The following is an 18919-nucleotide window of genomic DNA, read 5'->3' on the forward strand; positions in this document are numbered from 1 at the left end:
AAGCTGAATTTTCTCTTAGGAAGAGCTACCCTTCATTTTTTTCGACGTTGTTTCAATGATGCTTAACGAAGCCTTCTTACTACGAAAGTAAATGAAGTTGACTTATAAAAGGTGTCACAGGTAGATCTCAGTAGATACGAGAATGAACCAGTCAAGAAAAAAACAGCTTGCAAACTATCATACTCACAGCCACCCTCGTGAGAATCACAACTTAGACGAAACTCTTTGCAATAACCTCCAGCTGCTGAGCTACTTTCGTTCGTGCCTACGTCAAAAGAGGACAGCATGTCGATCGACCATTTCCTCATTCTTTCTTTACTATGAAATCCCTCTTCCGTTTATGAACCGTAATGATCGGCAGGCCTAGCGTCAGTTCCAACGTCACTCGATCCGATAACGCCGGTTGCTACTTCTGGATGATAAATGATTGCTCAAATCATTAGCGCAGAACACATAGACGCACATTTATCTAGAAAATCATACGCTTTGCTAAGCAGTGCTTTGCCTTCTCCTGATAAATTACCATTAATGTGTCCTTTCGACAAGGCTCCAGCGGTAGCCAGGTGTCAAATGGGAAGGGATCATTTTATGAGTTAATCAGAGATATCACAAATTAGTTGAAACAGGAAAACAACAACTGCTCAAGACGACCTGCAGCTGCTCAAATAATGTTCGAGCGCAACAGTTAATGGCGTTGGCGATTTTCTATACTGTGAGTTAATGTTACACTATGAGATGGCCAAGACGAACTCTAATGCCCAACGAATAGCGTCCTGCATCATATCATAAAGTAGAAATTAAAGTTATATTAAATGTATGAAATAAAAACAAAAAAATATTCTATGCTCTATATACAAAGTATAACTTGATAGAATTCGTTTTATATGCACAGAAAAACTGATGCACAACATGTGCCAGCGCGATAGGGTTTTTGACCATTGCATTTCACGCAGAACAGACCGTGGTGTCGATGATGGAGAGACAATTAAGGGCGCATGCCTTGGTTATGGCTTCACTTCCCCGATGAGCGTGCCTCTTCACTACTAACAATATTTATAATCAATGACGCAGTAGCAAAAAACCTGATAGTGCTTTATTGTAACTATTGCAAAAACTACTGTCAATGCCAGTTAGAAGGACGTTTGAGATCAGCGTAATTGATAATCTTTTTTTTTGCTTCTAAACGACAGCAATAACATTGCCTGTATATTAGTAAGCCTCGGATAGCTTCATCTGTCAAAATGGTCATTATTAAAGATATTTTCCTTTCCTTGTACGTTGAGACTGCTGCGCTTCTTCATGAAGACATCACGACGAGAACTCAAGAGCCGAAGACCAAAGACGTGAAAATAAGAGTAATGAGGTATGTGTGCAACCAATACGAAACCGCCACCCCAATAGTCGAGCATATCGAACGTCTATATCTGCATTATATAATACTATTTACTGTCCGAGGACAAAAGTGAGAAATAGACTGTATAGACCTTCAACATCGTTGTCTTCACTATAGAACGACCATTATCTAGCGTGCTGCAGTCGTTGGCATACAGACATCGCAACAAACAAGGCACGACGCTTGCTACAGAAGAGTCGGCCGATGAAGCCGGCGAGTTTTCCCACAAATAGACACATGCATATTAAGACACAGAAGCAAAAATAGGCGGCCACATCTTAAAACTAAAAGCTTCAGCCTACAAAGAAACGATTAATTATAACTGGAAGGAATTATAAACTGCTTATACGCAGATGACAGCAGGCGACTCGTTAAGGAGATGCGAGTGCTGGGCCGGCTCGGTGATCAGTGGTTTCTCAAGAAATTAAGAAGTACAGCAGACCCAAATACGACTGGGGGGAGGGGGAGAGGGGGTACGTGCTGTCGGTCAGTGCCTGATGATATGGGTATCTCAGCCCAGATAGGCTTGAAGATAGTGATGGTATTTGCTTACGAGTATACACGTAGCCGAGCAATGAAGAATACAAGTGATAGGACAGGGTGTCAGACGGGCGTTCGTATTCCCGGTAGAAGTGGCATCGACTTGTCTGCTTCTGACGTTGTTTAAGTGACTCGAAAACTCTAGCTAGCTAGACATCACTTTATGGCATTCTGTCTCAGCAAAGTAAAACAAAAAACTCAACAAAGAACCATTTTTCTGTATTACCTGCGGCAACAGCGTAAGTAGATGAGTGGATTCGGGTTAGCGCAGTTACACGCAGTAGGTAGAAGGGTAGATTAGCGAATAGAGCTAACGCTAAATGGCCACGGAGGCGTCACTTCAAAAGAAGATTGAAGAGAATAACAGGAATTGCCGTAAGCAAACAACTGTGAAGCTTTAGTTGAAAATTAACAACTGTTAGGCATCTTAATAAAAAAAAAAGTTAATTAGTGAAATGTCATAGAAATGTACGGGCCTGTGATAACGAACAGGCACTTACTTACTCATAATGTCTGGGAAACGCGTTGACTATTCATGGAAAAATTAATATGTAAGCTAATGGCTTTTAGAATATCTGAAATAGATGGCGCGGTTCCACTGATAGTTCATCGCGTTGTCGAGTATCGAACGATTAAAAAATAGATCTGCTAGGTTAAAAGTTTCCTTTTTTTTTTTATCTGAAAAGAAACTGAATAATTTCTTTGAAGTTTGAATGCAGGTACTGGCTATACGGTATACCACGGTATCTTTACTAAGTTACATGAGTGCATGTCAAAACATAGTAAATGATCATTAAACACGAAGTGCGCCACAACTTTCAGATTGGAGAACTTGCATACGTGACGTCACGGTTATTAACCCGTTATATATTAACACGTTTCATAGATGCGTTCTTTTTCTTAAATCGTTTCATAGATCTTATAATCCTGGCTTACGATTTTCATTTTTGTCTCAACGCTATCCTTAGATATCATTATCTGGTTATATCTATACTAAGTTACAAAGTAAATCGATCTATATGGTGGTTCGATCTACATCGAAAAGGCACTGGACCATCCATACAACTTGTCGTTTTTTTTTTATATCTTCTTAATCATAAACGTTTATGATATGGCGCTTTATGCTATGGCGTTTATGATATGGCGTTGATATGGAGCTTTAGCAACTTGGCACGGGTCGTTTGCACAGAAGATACATTAAGGCAAGCGAAGCCTCTTAGGAACAACCTATAATCTCAAAATGACAATATCTTTGTACGAGGTCACTATAAACCTATGAAATGTTATAAATTCATTGTCATTGTTAGTTACCGGGCGTGTCGGTTCAAACTTCGATACTATCGTTTCCTCCTTCTTTGTCAACTTTTTTTCATAACCTCTTTTTTTGTCAACAAAATCTCGAATCGAATAAACAGGATGAACGGATATGACGTAAAAGTTAACCTCAAGAGCTGGCACTTGTTTAGCGTAAGAATAACTACTCTTTAGGTTAAGAAAGGGGTGCGCCCGAGGAGCAGGTTGATCTGTTTTGCTCCCCTAGGGATTACGGCATTCTTTATAAACAAAATAGAACCCAATAGGGAACGTGAAGAATTTTGGACAAAGACGCGCCCACATGAGGCAGCTTATAAAATTGGGGTTGTTGGCGTGAGTTTTAACGGGTAAGACCATATGGGATACGGCGATGAAAAATTTAAATTAACTAGAGCCCAAAATTGAATGCGTCGGTGTATAGAATTTTCTCGAGGGTAAGCTCCTTAAACTCCTCATCTAGGCATCAATGTAGTTCTGCATTGCTCGCCAAATCGCTCTTGCACGTGTTAGGCGTTGTGCACGAGAAGATGTCTAGGCAATGAATGCTTCGGGATCGTACTCAACAGGAACAGGAAAGGCTTACAGTTTAGGAAGATAAGTATAAATTTTACACACGGAGAGCTGGAGCCGTTGCTGCAATTACAGAAGGTTCAAAAATCTAAGATCCGTGCGTGGCCACATGGATACGTCATTATATTTGCATGTCCAACGTTATCTGATTGACGAAACCCATCAATACGTCATCTTCCGCCGGTATATGTCCATTGATCGACAACAATGATCGCCAAAGTTGAATCTATTTTTGAGTTTTGTGTGTTACCGAAGGTAACGGAATGGGTTGCGGGCAGCTGGTGCAGGCATTTTTTGCAAAGGGGTAGGATTGACTGGGGCGCAACGGGGGTTTGTTCCCCACGGAGAAAGAAGATAGACAGGCACCGTAGCAGCTAAGTTATAAAGCATCACAAGCAATAAGGGGCGGTACGCGGAGTCTGGTGCCGGCGTGCCATGAAATGATGGCCAATGAGAAAATGTGCAGGAAGACGGCAATATATGATGTATAGGCTAAGAACAGAAGATGGTTTGTAGGCTATGCTTCACCGCTGTTACTTTCTATGTAAAAGCTATGTGTCACGACGCCGTCGCTGCGTGTGAGCAACGGTACTAGGTTATGACTCTGCGGTTAGTGTGCGTCAGCCTGCGGGTGCGCAAAGTTCGCGGGGCTGGCGATGCACAGGTAAAAGTCACCCGGGAACTGCGCCGCTGTCTCGTCTCCTGTATCGAGTTGTCGGGGCTTCGTCATCCTCGGGCAAACGTAAAAAAAGAAAGAACTGAGTGAAACGAACCTAGCGCGACTTAGGATAGCAGGACCAAATGTGCATCGCATGCAGAATACTATAGGCAGCACATTCCTTCATGGTTGCCCTTCGCTGCTCGTGACTTCCGTGGCGAACGCTGTTCGTGTGTCTACAGGTAGATGGATAGGCAGGGTATTGCTAGAAAAGTCTGCTCGACTCTCTCTTCTCCCTCAAAGCTCTTTCTGAAGGCTGGCAGTCCCCGATCCAAGGGACGCAACGCGGTTTGGAACCGAGTTCTAGCAAAAGATGAAGGATGCTTCCTGCATTTATCATAGGAAGATGAGCCTTGAAGCCTCTGCCATACATTACAAGCTGATGACGTGCTGTTCGTCATGCGGACTAGGAAAAATAGAAGGACGAGCAGTTCGTGCAAAAGCGAGAACGAGAGTGAAATAGACTAAGAAAAACCATTTGGTAAGGCCCACGTGCCCTGGGGTTAGGTAAAGGACGGACGCCGTGTAGGCTGGGTATTGAAAACTCAACTGTGAATTGCGGGACCAGCGAACCATCAAACCGCTATCGAATCGTTCTTTCATTCTCACTGTTATATGGAAGGGGAAATCGAAACAGAGTAACTGTTCAAGTTGTCAGAAAGAGATGGAAGCAAGCATTACCACCTACCTACACTTAGGCGGTCTGCCACTCGAAAACTATAAGGGAGGAAAAAGGTGTGAATCTTCAAGGAAGACCGTGGCTAGCATTGAAGAAACAGAATACGTAGTGGAGAGTCCTGGCAGCATCAACAGTCTTTCCTGTGCTAGTATTGAGGCCTAATAACAAGAACATAGTCGAACTTCGACGTATGGTTGACATTTCGACTCTTTTTTTCCTGCCGGACTACTTTGGACGGGCTTTTTCTTTTCCTCCATCGGTCTCCTATGAGAGTGAAGAGAAATGATGACATGCGGGACATCAGTCGTATAGACGTGTGATTCAAGCCTCACGGGTGGAGACTGCGTCGGCCAAACTGTTGAGTGAGATGAGGTAAAGATGATCGAAGAGTCATCTATGGCAAAAAAAATAGCACAAGTTAAAACTCATTGACTCATTGACCAATTAATCTGAACTGTAAATACGCTTATGTAGACGGGGACAAAATGGCTAGTATGCTCGCATTAACTCATGGTAATAATGAACATAAAGAAGTATGACGGTCGCGATACTAAAGAAGTACCTGGAGGAAGTACAATATAAGTGTATATAACGGTGGGGCACTCGAATAAAATAAAGGCTGTGCGTTATACCTCAGAAGCCTTAGAAAAACTAGTAGTAAATAGAGCGACAGAGAGAATCTATTTTTATGTTACACCTAGGTGACGTCGAAAAATTGCTAATAAGCGCTGAATTGTATTGTGTAAAAAGTATAATAATAATAATAATAATGAATAGGAATTATAAGTTTTGAAAAAATTGTACTCAAATGTTGTTAGATTTCAATTTAGTCCTGAAACCTAATTTGCGCAGAAGAAGCGTCTTTTTTCGTCTGCCGAGTTGATTTTACTAAATTTAATTATCCCGAAACCAGTAACGCACGCTTAAAAAAGTGTTTTCTGTCAACAAATGCTTTGGTCGCAGCCCACCAGATTGGCAGGAGGATACGTTAGTGTTCTACTTTGGCGGACGAATTTGGCTTTTTTTTTTCTAATTTAACTACGATTTTCTACAATAATATGTTAATTGTATATATCTTATAATTTTCTCAATTGAAATGAGGCTCTACTTTGCATTTTCGGAACGTGTAGTCCGCGCTTTTTAAATGAACTTTCTCTGATCCTCTAAATGCAGGACGCGCTGTAAAATTGAAGTAATTGTCTGGTTTGGTAGAGTTTGTTCATTTGGTCTAACATAGTAGAAATATTTGTCCTTGACGTCCATGTTGTTGATATTTACCTGCTTCAAGTGTTTATGCATGCTTGTTAGGAACGACTCTGTTTCTACCGCTGCCTCGGTCACACGCCATTAAACCTTCGTCCCCCTTGACGACAAGCGCCGACGTGACTGCCACGTGTAAATCACCTGCGAAAAACAATTTCGCATTTTTAATTGGGCATGTTTGACATTACCGAGTGTCTGCCTCAACTTGAAGAATTTCTTTAAACAACTAGTTTCAGCAAACGTCTTTGACGCGCAGCCGCAGGCCGCGTCTTTCTTCTGCTTCATAAGTACTTGTGAACACCTTGTTAGCAGACGACCAAAGCGGTTTAGTTTGAGTGCAAAAATATCTATCTTATCTCCTTCCTAATCTATAAAATTTCTTCTTAGCTCTTTGCACCTCACTCTCGATTCTGCACTTCTCGCTATGGAACAACCGTGGGCGGAATCTTCCTCTTTGGACTTCGTTTCTCGTGTCGTATGAGTTGCGAACTTCTCCTCTTCGCTTAATCTGAAGTGTTCGCCGATTTCTCCCCCGTTCGAACGGTGCAATTACGCGCACTGGAAAATGTTTCGGAGTAAAGAACTGGGCTGGGGCCAGGCTAAAGCAACAGGATAAGCAGCGAGAAGACGAAGTACGCTCGGCCCTCGGCCTGGCTTGCTTAACTCGATAGCGGCGCGACAAGATTTATAGCCATTAGCTTCGTATCGCAGCGAGCGGTGCTCACATCTTTCCCTATATATCCTGTTGTGGCTGTTGATATGGTATAAAGCCGAGATTGGTCCGTGGACAGGGAACGCCAATCAGCTTCGCTGGCAAGAAACAAGTTGGATAGAAGAAGTGCTCATCTGCTTATCTCATTTATAGGAGTGTTTTTACGCATCTTTTCACATTTCCCGTCCGCAGGCAATTTCGATTTGCTACTTATTGTAGAGAATAAAGTTAGACGACGGCCAATTCGCATAGCGCTCGTTCCCTGATCGGGGATTTCGCAACGTTGTCTATGAATAATGTGTACGTAATTAATATTGACAATAACACTTTGCGCCGATAACATACATTACTAGAAAAACTTTGAAATGTATTGGGTTAGAGTTTTAATTGACAATTGAACTTGGCAAATGGCGCCACAAAAAAGTATAATAATTACGCAGTAAGTTTCTTTACCGTAATATCCGGTTTGTATTGAAATTTAATCAGAGAGGACCAGGTCCTTAGAGGTAACGCTTTATGACACAGACCGGACGCCATCAACTCAACATCCTACTAGCATTGTGCATAACTATATTTGTCATTCAAAAGCTGAAACTTGTAGTAATAATCATTGTTTATTGACGTATTTTACTGTTGCCACAAACGCGAAAAAAACCGGGATCTTCATCGCTGTGTGACTATAAGATTATATTAGATTCCACCCAAAGTGTCTTCAATGATGTTTGAAACAAAACGTAAGATATTGCTTATCGATCAGATCTGATGTTGTCATCCAGTGTTGCTTGCTCCTTGATGTCTGCCCACTTTGCTGGTGTTCGTGTATCTATCTACCCTTTTCTATTTCTGACAGCCGTATGCCAACCTGTTTTGGATGCGGCGATCGCGATACGCTCGCAATTCAATTTCAGGTCCACAGGCCGCGCCAGGTAGATATGGCCTTCATTCAGGCAACAGCAGCAAAAAAACAGATACAACAACAACAACACCACCTATAGGAGCACGAAGATCGATTGCCGATGCCAACGAAGATGTCACCGAATCACTGCCTTGTGGCAACTACGCTTACTAACGGCTAGCGACACATGCACCAAACGATATACTTAGATAGGCCACGGAAAAGGTGACAAACAACAAACCATCTAATTGTCCGTTACTTCTTCAAACACGGACACGCGCACATATACAGCGACCCATAAATCTAATCACAGCTCTTTTTCTACGACTCGCGATTTACGATTTTAGCCAGCATTTGATCGAAGCAACGGTTTATGGACGTACCGCACGCCGCCAAAAACTGAGCCTATACAAGAATTTATATGGCTGACGAAATTTCCTGGCTCTGGCAAGATCGTGTTGAAAACACGTTTAATATAAACGCGCCATAGATAATATCGGAACCAGCTCTAAATAATTCGTATGAGCGTTAGGCTAAGGCAACGTGCATTAACCCGGTGTAATAACGAATCTCCATAGCCATCTCCCTATCTGAAATTATAGAACGAGACCTGGAAGCGGCGTCGTGTTTAAGCGGGAATGCCGAACGTTCGAACGTTAAGAAGGCATTACCAGAACCCGGCTGCTACAAACTCATATTCCGAGACTTGATTCGCTATCCGTAATGGCCATTTATTATGGCCCGAAATATATGCGTACGTCCATGTGTCAGAAATGCGTTTGTGCCGGGACGGGTGCGATCATTCAGATCATCTTGCTGTCTTCACTGGTGGTCTTCAGTGGTGACACTTGTCTTCATTGTCGTCGCTGGCGTCATGCGCCAGAACGGGGTCTGAGCGAAGCTGTTTCCTTGCGAGCGCACTGCGCATCACTCACATGATCGTCAGCATCATGGTTCGCCTTCACCTGATAAGCAGACACAGCAGTATCGGTCGCAATCCCTAATTTTGAACATGATCTAATCAAGAAAACAATCAGGATGCACCTGACGCACGGCGCTTCTACGGTAGCAAAATACGTCGTTATAGCACATAAAAATGACGAGGAAGATGGATTAATCACCGAAAGATAGATGTAGTGAAGCTGGCCAGCGGTGGGGTAACTAGAAATTAGATGAGGTGTACATTAGATGAGGTGGCGATTCTATTAACTGGTTACCAGTAAGCGGTGAATAAGGCCAAAATAAATGCCTTCTAACAGATGTTTCGGCGCCTGATGGTCCCAGGTGCTCAGGCGGGCAAGCACACATACTGAATCACGCAAAATATGATATATATATGCACATACATGCACAACATAGATAGGCACTTATTTATCGCTGAGCAGTGATAAATTATCTGCACCCAAATACATGGGTCTAGATTTAGATGAATGAAAATAATAATAGTACACTTGCACAACAGGAACAAGAGAGAAAAATCATCCAATTTTTCGATCATAGCAGACAACTAGCAATCAGTCACTGCCTAAAGTGAACGGGATCGGTTTTGAACAGAAGCAGAAATTCATTATGGCGTAGACTAAATGAGAAAAGCATGCTTCTGGAACAATGATATTGTATGATAATGAGGATTACTTATTTTGCTATTTAATATAATAATGCTTGATGTAGTATATCTAAGAAATGTTAAGTGGTAGTTGTGCTCACCTATTAGACACATCGTTATTATTTAATATTGTATTATATGAACAGCTAAGGGAAAAATCTACGTCCATCAGTTGGGCCTGTTCTTAACGATTTAAACCCTAAAAATATTCTATAAATCCTATACATTGACGCCATATTCTAAAGGTCAAGAACGTTATCTATACAGATTGGTTACAAAATAGCCAGTTTTAGTGGCAAACCCTATGAGAATCTGTATGTCTCTCTGCCCACTGTTATATGGACTACCCTTATATTGATCTCGGCCCGCCCCTTCAAACCGATCAGGCCAAAGTCCAATAGACACTCGTAAGTCGATTGACTTTCGTTTAACACCAAATTCATGGCAACGTATGGCTAATTTCAGCCATTTCTAGCAGTATAAACACTTGTATCAAAGGATTCAGCAAGATTCATTGAGCGGTCGAAAAGATATTCACAGTTTTTTTCATTAGACAGCCTAAAGTCACATATGTCAGGTAATATAAATTGAATTCTCCTTGGAAAGCAGATTTGACAATGGTAGATGTTCTACTAAAGTTGTTGGAACGCTCTTATTTAGAACCAAAGTTGAGCGCATTGAAGGTGAGTGAAGTTTCTGCAAACATTCACTATAGCTCAAAATTTTATCGCGACAAAATCCACATACTGCTCCGGCCGATAAAAAAAAAATTAATTTTCACAGTTAAGGTGCGTTACCGGAATAAAAAGCCTAAAGATGATTCTGTGGCTTTCCTTATAAGGGAAATTTCGGCATGTGAACGATGTTCCTCATAATGGTCGGCCGATGACGAGTAAAATCAACTAAATTTTTGCGGAAGTTGAACAAGACCGATATGGTCGAAGTCATTATACCGCCAGGGAACTAAACATATATCACCAAACAGTTTTAAACCTTTTGAAATAAACAAGCTTCTACAAATTCATATCCCGGCGTATTTGTACCTATAAAACTTGATTGAAACGCAACAAAATTATGCTGTTTTTAAAGCTTAATTACACGTGATAAAAAAAAAAAAGTGGATTATATGGTACAAAAATGCACTTCGCAATCTGTGACAAGACCCAGACTGTGTCGAAGGGGCTGATTTTATGTGTTTGGAAAAAGCCGCCCATTAGGAGTTGTTATCGCCTTGCGTAAAACGGTTGATCCATCTTTCCACGCTTAACAATTTACAAGATTCCAACAAGCCGTTGAAAAAAATCGACTGAATCTGTGGTGAACAGTAGGAACGCTATTATACACCACGACTCCCATGTGATCGTGGACATCTTCCGCTAAAAACTGAGAGAAATTACATAAAAAAAAAAAAAAAGTTATCGCAATTGTCGCCTAGCGTGGATTTTCCACGACGACGCTATCGGGCTGTTAAAATTCTGTTAATATAATTTCAACAGAGAAACGCAAAAGTTTCTTGCCGCAATTTTTTGCTGAAAAAGCATAGAGCTGATGTAGCACACAAGTGGCAAAAGGTCATTGATTAAAATATCGCATATTTAAAATTATTTTTATTATTATTTTGAAATGCAAAAAAATATTTGCCACAATTTTGTTTTAAATTAAAAACTTTTCAACCACCCAATATGTTATAATTCGACAACAAGCAGGTAAAAGTATCCACCAGTTATCTTGGGTGATTTTTTTCGCGTTTAACTAAAACCTCTCAGTATCAATACCCCCGTGAAGGGCCTAAAGCGTTATTTTTATAAGTAACATTCCAAGTCGGAAGCAACTACCTTGTATGATGGCCTTAATAGGACTGGAAAAAAATTTTCTCAGCAGATATCGAATCCGATTTTTTGAGTGTTTGACATCTTAATTTATTACAAATAAACAAATGCATACCCTAAAATAAATGACTAGCTTTACTACTAAAAATTAACTAGTTAATCTATTGCAATTACAGCGTCTAAGATGGGCATTTCGCCGGGATTTATTTGACTTCGCTGTTCACTCAGGTTATGATAAACGATATATTTTTGATATTATTTGCGACCGTAACGCTGGATATCGCAGTCGTGCTGGAGAGACGACGAAAAAGGCAAGTAAATGACGTAATGACGTCTGTTGAAAGAGTACGTCCGGTCTGATTACGATTCTGCACATGGGCTATGTATGGTCTTGTCTACGTCTGTTTAGCGAGGTCTTTTGACGCTTTGCCGATGGGCAGGCAGCCTGTGTTGTTGTGATTGTTTCATGTTTCGTCGCCATGTCTTTTCTTGGTCCCTGCTCTGATCATGTGTCACTTGCTGTGTCGTCCTAACCGCTAGGCCTCAGATCCGGGCGCGCATATCGACAAACCATTGGCGCCTCTCAGAATCGCTACTCGGCGTGCGGCAGGTTCCTGGACCGTTTAACGGCGAGCATCTTGCATTATCGTGAATGGTTTCGCTTTTAATTGAAAGCGATAAATTTTAGCTGTTACACGAACAGTCGCAGATAGACGCATCGAGAGAAACACGAACAGATGGATATACATACATACACACACACATACAAGGGATATAACAGTGCTTGCTTGAGAGCATCAGTTCTGATCACTCTTAAAGCGCACGGGGCGGCATCGCTAAAACACATATATCTTCATCAATAGGCAAATTGCAGAATTCGCGCAGTTCGGAGCGTGCTGCTGCCAACAACATTTTATCTTTAACATGTTGGCCAGATACACTTTTAGCTAGTTCGGGTCAGAGGGCTGTGGGGATGAAAGGCGAGGAAAAATCGTGATTAGCAAATAGGATGCTATAACATCGAATTTCAACAATATTAGTGTGTCGTCATACATATCATGCACATAATAACTGTTATAATTATAATTCTAAATGATGGTCGGGGCTGTTGATTTAAAAATAAAATACGTCAGAGGTTCTTATAAATTATACTGCAATACATTGCGTGGTGGACTGGCGCAGATGACGGCTCAAAGGGTAAAGACGTATACAAGAGAAGTAACCATGGAGACAGGATAGATAGATAGATGTATAGAGAGAGAGAGAGAGAGAGAGAGAGAGAGAGAGAGATTTTATCAAGTGCCCCTGCTTATGTAGGAAAACAGCATTAATATTCGTATATTGAGGCTGAATGTATCTGATTGATTGAATACAAAGCCAATTTGTCATCATGAATCCGATGCTGCTCCATACAATAGAATAAAACTGCCTATACATTTTACACTGTGATGCACTGGCCAACGTATTTATCACTTGAGAAAAGGCCTCTACAACCCGCAGTGATTCTACTTTGTTCTTTAACGGGAAACCCGTCCCTGTCGCGACGCTAAATCTACTTTAGCGCTTCGCTAAATGCCCTCCGCCATATACTTTGAAACAGGAACTCAGTCATCTTGCATCGTGTCCAAAATCAACCTAGGTAACTTAATGAAATCATCAGTTGACGCCAGAGGAAATCTTTTAAAAAAGAAGCCTCTTTATTCGAGATCAGAAGCTATAGATACGATGACATTCAATGTCGCCCTTCTCGGGCTTTTATTCATCGGAGTAATGCTCGATCCTAGTTACTCATTGACGTTTGCCGCGCTCATAGTCCAGTCGCCACTAATGAGGGATCGGTCTTGAAATTGACTACACAATTTAGAACTTTCCAATTGACCAACTTTTCTAAGAAAAGTATAAATAATGTTAAACACTCACGCATTAACTCGTTCGGGAGGATTAGAGGATTTCAATGCCGTTTAAAAAATCCATGTATAAAAACGTAGGAGATTGTTTCTCGAGCTGGTGCGACAGTGACACGCGGGACATTTAACGTTTTAAATACCAAATTCTGGAACAATCGCAGTTGAGTCTGCAGTGAACTTTTTCATGCGATTACCCCCGTTGCGGAGCGCGTATGTGTACACGGCAGCGTATATTTTCCTACAGATGCTGCCGCCCGAAAAGACGTTTGTGTTTTATTTCTTTTAGAGTTCGAAAGCTAAGCAATATCGAATGAAACGTATATCTATTATTTTTGATAATTGAACAGAAGTAGACGGAAAGATAATGACTCGTAACAGCTCGTCTGCCAAACAGCTCCAGTAGTTCGACTTACAGGGTACCAATAATAAAGCAATGAACTTCAAAATGTCTCATGCTGACCCCTCGATAGATCTCACTAAAAAAAAACAGCTGACTTTCCAGTCGTGCTTCAACCATACGGGCTTGCCTGATGATTATCGGACGAGGTAAAACTCGATCATCAAGATCCGACGCACGTTGATGGCACTCACGCCTTTCGATGTACCTCGCTTTGGGTTTGGACGATACCCGACTGGGCCGACAGAGCTTCTATCCCGATAAACAGGTCATGCTAAACGTAATGCACGCAGGCTTTTACCAAATCTAGAAAGAGAATGTGTGAACTTATGAGCCAAAGCCAGCAGTAAGATCGTTCCACGTGTAGCTAATTGGCAGGACATCGCTTGTGAAATATTTAAAAGATGATATTAGTGAATCATGGAGAGACAGCAGTTACTATAGTTTGTGCACATATTGATTGCAGGCAAATTTCCTGTTCATGAAATGGTTATTTAAACGAAGTGGTTAAGCGCCCATGCAACCTCCAACAGGAACCGATCTGTTCTGGGATATTTTTCCTAGTGTAAGCCCGAAACACTCAAAAGCCACTATCGGTTACATCTGTGGGCCACCGGACATTTAATCAACATTGTTATTCCACTATTAGATCGCTATCTATTGTCCACTCGAGGTCATGAACCAAGAACAGATCCAGGTCCTCGTTATTAGTCTTCCATTTCCCGAAAGTGGTAAACTTTACCCCCTTAGAAACGGCAGATGAATGTGCGTGACTTTCACCACGTTCTGTTATTGTGTGTTATTTGACATTGGCCAGATAATAATAAATTTCGCAATTTGGAACGATTTCTTTGCAGGTCTGATGTTCGCCTTCAGCTCTTCCCACGTTTGCTTGCCAAAGGAACGGCTGATATGAAACATTTGCTATGTATGACTTGCAAAAACTCGTTTCATTAAATAGATTGCCGGTCTCAAGGGGCTAAAACTGATGGCAGATAGTTACTTCTATACAGTCGTCAACAAACTTTAGAATGAATGGGCCAACAACAGTTAACGTACGTCTTCGTTTCCCTATTCAAGTTCAGCATAGCTTCGTAATTATCTTCATATAGAAGCCTTCGCTGCCACCCGTTCATGAATATTATACGAATTCACAAAACGTAACCTTCGTCAAGTTGACTCGTCTTTCCAATCGACCCTATGTAAACGTTTGAAGCTAACAAAGATTCTCCCTAGACGATAGAATATTAACCAATGGTATAATTAGTGTTATCATCTACTGTGATTTATTTAGATTCGTCGTCCTGCAAATATAGGTATGCACAGTAGTGTTTGTTTAGAAGAAAAAAAAACAACAGAATCGATCTGGAAAAATATAGCTAGGAGGATTTCAGGGACCCGTAAACATTGCCGATTAATTAATAATTTAATGTATATTGATGTTTCACCACTTTAACACATTTTTCAGCCCTGTTGGCTTTTTTTTTTTTTTTTTTTTATCTTAAACCGTACATACATTACCTATCACAAAACACAAAATGATTTGCGCCAAAAGTCATCTTCTTCATTTAGTTAAAGATCAATAAATTAGGTCGTGTGTGATTTGCAAACACTATCAACCTACCCATCGTTCTCTTCTAAAGATGCAGTTGTAAAATTGATACAAGTAGTGCAACATATACCATACAATATAATAACAGACATCTACCACTAGCGTATACCTGCTCCAGATGGTTAAAAGTTTTCAATAACATTTGCGTGCATTTCTTTTGTGTAGCCTAGATATTTTTTTGCAGCAGAGTCCCTCTATGCTTTGACCTAGGCATAATTCCATCACACAGACGGCTGGTTGGCTCCCAGCACGCAACGAAGCTTGTCCAGACAGGATTTGCCTTGGTAAACTATACCAGCCATATTTGGATAATTGAAATAGCAGAATAATGCGCTTTATATGGATAAAGTGTCAGCTAGGATATTGCAAGTTGCCACTAATTTAACTAATATAGCTTAGAGGTCACCATTCCTTTTGAATTTTATTCAGCTTTGACGAACAAATCTCCCCAGGCCTGCAATCGGTCTTAAACAACGAAACCGTCTGCACGTACATAGTTCAAAAAGCCTCGTAAAAACTCTGGCAGAAGGGTCCAATGTCGCTGTGGGTCTGGCCGTACCGATAGCGGGATTTCCGTTGTTTCCAATCATGCTTATCCTCTCAATTATAATCGTTGCTACCTTAATAGCTGACATCTATATTCTCCGCACACATTGATGTATAGTAAAGCAATCTATTCGCGCGACAAGCCACTGCATTAATCGGTACTAAAATGTACACGGAGTCTACAGAATCTGGTAGAACGATAGAAAACAGCACCTTTGTCGCCGCAATCCGTTACTTCTAAAAAGCCCACGTTACGCGATTTAACGACCGAACTTCCCCTACTTTAACGACTTGATAATTGGAGCGGTACGAATACAGCATAACGACCAGTCTAAATATAAGATTATTTACGACCTCACCAGCGTCGACGTATTTATGAGCCAGTCAGAGGAATAGGTGGTGACACTATCAGTGAAACTCGTTGGCGGGGTACCTGTTAAAACCTTAAGTTGCGGAACTTCTTTTCCGCGTGTATTTGTTTTTTCGCAAATAAAAATCAACCAGGCCGTTCTCTTCGACTGTTTTGAAAATCGATCAGATGGTCAACGGGTAAGAATGCCAGCCATGAGTACAAAAAAAGTATAGAAGACTGCCATTAAGGACTTCGTGATTTAATCTTCATAATATAAACGATGGGACGAAGGACTTTTAAAGTTTCCGTGCAAATTTTTTCATCGACCGCGCAAAAAAGTAGAGGGTCCTCCAGTCATGTATTAATCATTCGGGTTAAACTCGACAGTTAATCACACGGGCCAGCTCGACCTGCGGGCGCTACGCTCTCTGAGGGATTGATTCCTGCTGCGTACGTGACCGATCCTCGGCTTGGGTTATAATAAAGACTTAGGGCACCGTCAGCAAATACCTACTAAATGTAATACCGCACAGGCAATATGTTGTAGAGTATACGACGAAGCTTATGAGTCGTCGAAGCGTACAAAAATGTGTCGGCATGAGGGAACCGATCGCACGCTGCTTCGCCCAACGGAGTGGCAGAATATAGTCTATGAGATCTTTTAAAATCTATCAGCAGACGACTTCTGCTACACTTCTCAATAATTTGTAATCATATACATTATGGTTTGCTCCGTGAGAAAAATAAATACTTACGCAACATCGCCTGAAATCGTTTCTTGGGGCTGTGTAAACTCCAACAGGTGAAAACTGCTTCCCGAAACGGCGAATCTTCATACTGTATGGCACAGGCATATTAAGCTAGAGGTGTTTTGCATCAGTGTTCTGTGCTCTATCTACCGTACTTGCAATATAGTTTTTATTACCATGCGTAACAGTGACGCAACGATCTGTTTGGGGTGATATGAGCTCGACGACTTGTATCAACCTGTTAGTCCCGTGCGAGTTTCGACGCGACGTAATCATATTTATACCTAGACGAGGATTTATTGGTGCTCGTAAGAGCGTAAGATGCGGCCTATTAATATGTAAAATTATTAAGTATATAAATTGTCAGTGGTTTGCATAACCAATTACCAACGTTTGAAGTTTGTTCGTTGTTCCGCATCAGGTTATTAGCTGTTGCAATGGTGCGATCTTGGTGAGAAACGTGGCTCTCTTCGAAGTGCAGCCCAAGTTTTTGAACGAACGAACGATGTGCTTATTGATTTTATACACATGTATATATATATCTATATGTAGGGTTGTCGGAAACGCATTGGCTGTTGTCAAGGGGTTGGCAAAATAGAAGCAAGTGTTTTTTTGCTGACCTTATGGCATTCGTCTGGTAATATCATAATCCTATCACTGTAGAACTTTATATAGATTCCGGGTTGACAACTGGAATAGTTTTTGCATGCCTTTAATGAAACTAGATTAACACCATCACTAGAAGAGCGCTCTGCAGAGACTGAAACAAATGGCAGCCTGATGCTAATTCCGGGCTACACGCCAAATGCATTAGAATTTCCCATCGAAGTTTTCTTAATTATTGCCGAGTAACTTAAAGTATCTATTTTCATCATCGTTGATGAACTCCTTTAGAGGAGAATTGATTTCGTGGCGCTTCTGTGGGCCTTCACAGATGCGATTACGGTCGACTAAATTCCCTCGATTCGTCTGCTACCCAAACGTCGAACCGGAGCTCATCTCTAAAGCGCACTATTTGAAGTGTAAATAAAACCATTTTAACACAATCTGTACTGCCAAATCTGATTTCCAAGCTAGAAAAAACGGTCAGTAGTTGTTTCAACGATTGATCCAATATAAATAGAAAAATCAGTAAATATGCCATTAAAGCAAGACCTGGTGGTTTTTTCGAAACGAGCTTTCGATATTTTGAAATTGTTTGGTCGTTAATTTGGTTCAGGGATTCCAAAAATGAACGCGAGCCTATTGAAAAACAGAGAAATGGTCTGATAAAATGACGAAAATGGTATTCGCACTGAAACATTGTATCAGTCTTCGCACGCTATTTTTAGCTTTAATGTTTGATAGAACCAAATGTATGAATGTCTTTCGTCCCTGACTAACATATTTCCCGAATCAAAGGAGGCCAACTGCTGTGATGATGCCAATGCTTAATGCTGGCCAGGCACTGGAAAAACCGAAAATATTTCAAGGCCTGAACTTCGTCTACTATTCTAGACCTTCGCGTTCCTGGCTCTTAGTGCAGCTAAAAAATACTTGGAAAATTGTTTGAAACTGATTTATGTAGCAGTCAACTGAAGTTCGGTATGGTCAAATGCGTCTGAGACCGTCAAAGGCCCCGATTATATTAAAAGTCATTAAAATGTCTAAAAGGCCACCGTCTAGAGGGCTAGACACGAAGGGCTGTACCACTTCGAAAGTGTATTTCGACGTTTAGATGCTTCGTTATTTCTAAAAGTAACGTTGATATTTGAAAGTTAACGGGCCATCTAGCTATTTTTTTGTTCAATATCCACCGTTATCATCACCAGTCGGACATTCTCCTCATTTGTCCAAT

General features: G+C 41.1%; 1 long non-coding RNA gene across 2 annotated transcripts; it reads right to left on the minus strand.

The window, feature by feature from the left end:
- Positions 1–1071: 1071 nt before the first annotated feature.
- Positions 1072–17350, minus strand: LOC147758268 (uncharacterized). 2 transcript variants are annotated; one of them, XR_015318565.1, is made up of 4 exons: positions 17089–17350; positions 6493–6618; positions 5224–5608; positions 1072–3880 (listed from the first exon to the last, which is right to left on the minus strand). It is a non-coding gene; the product is annotated as an uncharacterized LOC147758268 (long non-coding RNA). The 2 variants fall into 2 exon arrangements; XR_015318564.1 differs by having other exon boundaries at positions 1072–5608; positions 17089–17343.
- Between the last annotated feature and the right edge of the window lie 1569 nt (positions 17351–18919).

The sequence above is a fragment of the Varroa destructor genome, unplaced genomic scaffold, assembly GCF_002443255.2.
Source record: "Varroa destructor unplaced genomic scaffold, Vdes_3.0 BEIS01000001.1, whole genome shotgun sequence".
In the NCBI taxonomy this organism is placed as follows: Eukaryota; Metazoa; Arthropoda; class Arachnida; order Mesostigmata; family Varroidae; genus Varroa; species Varroa destructor.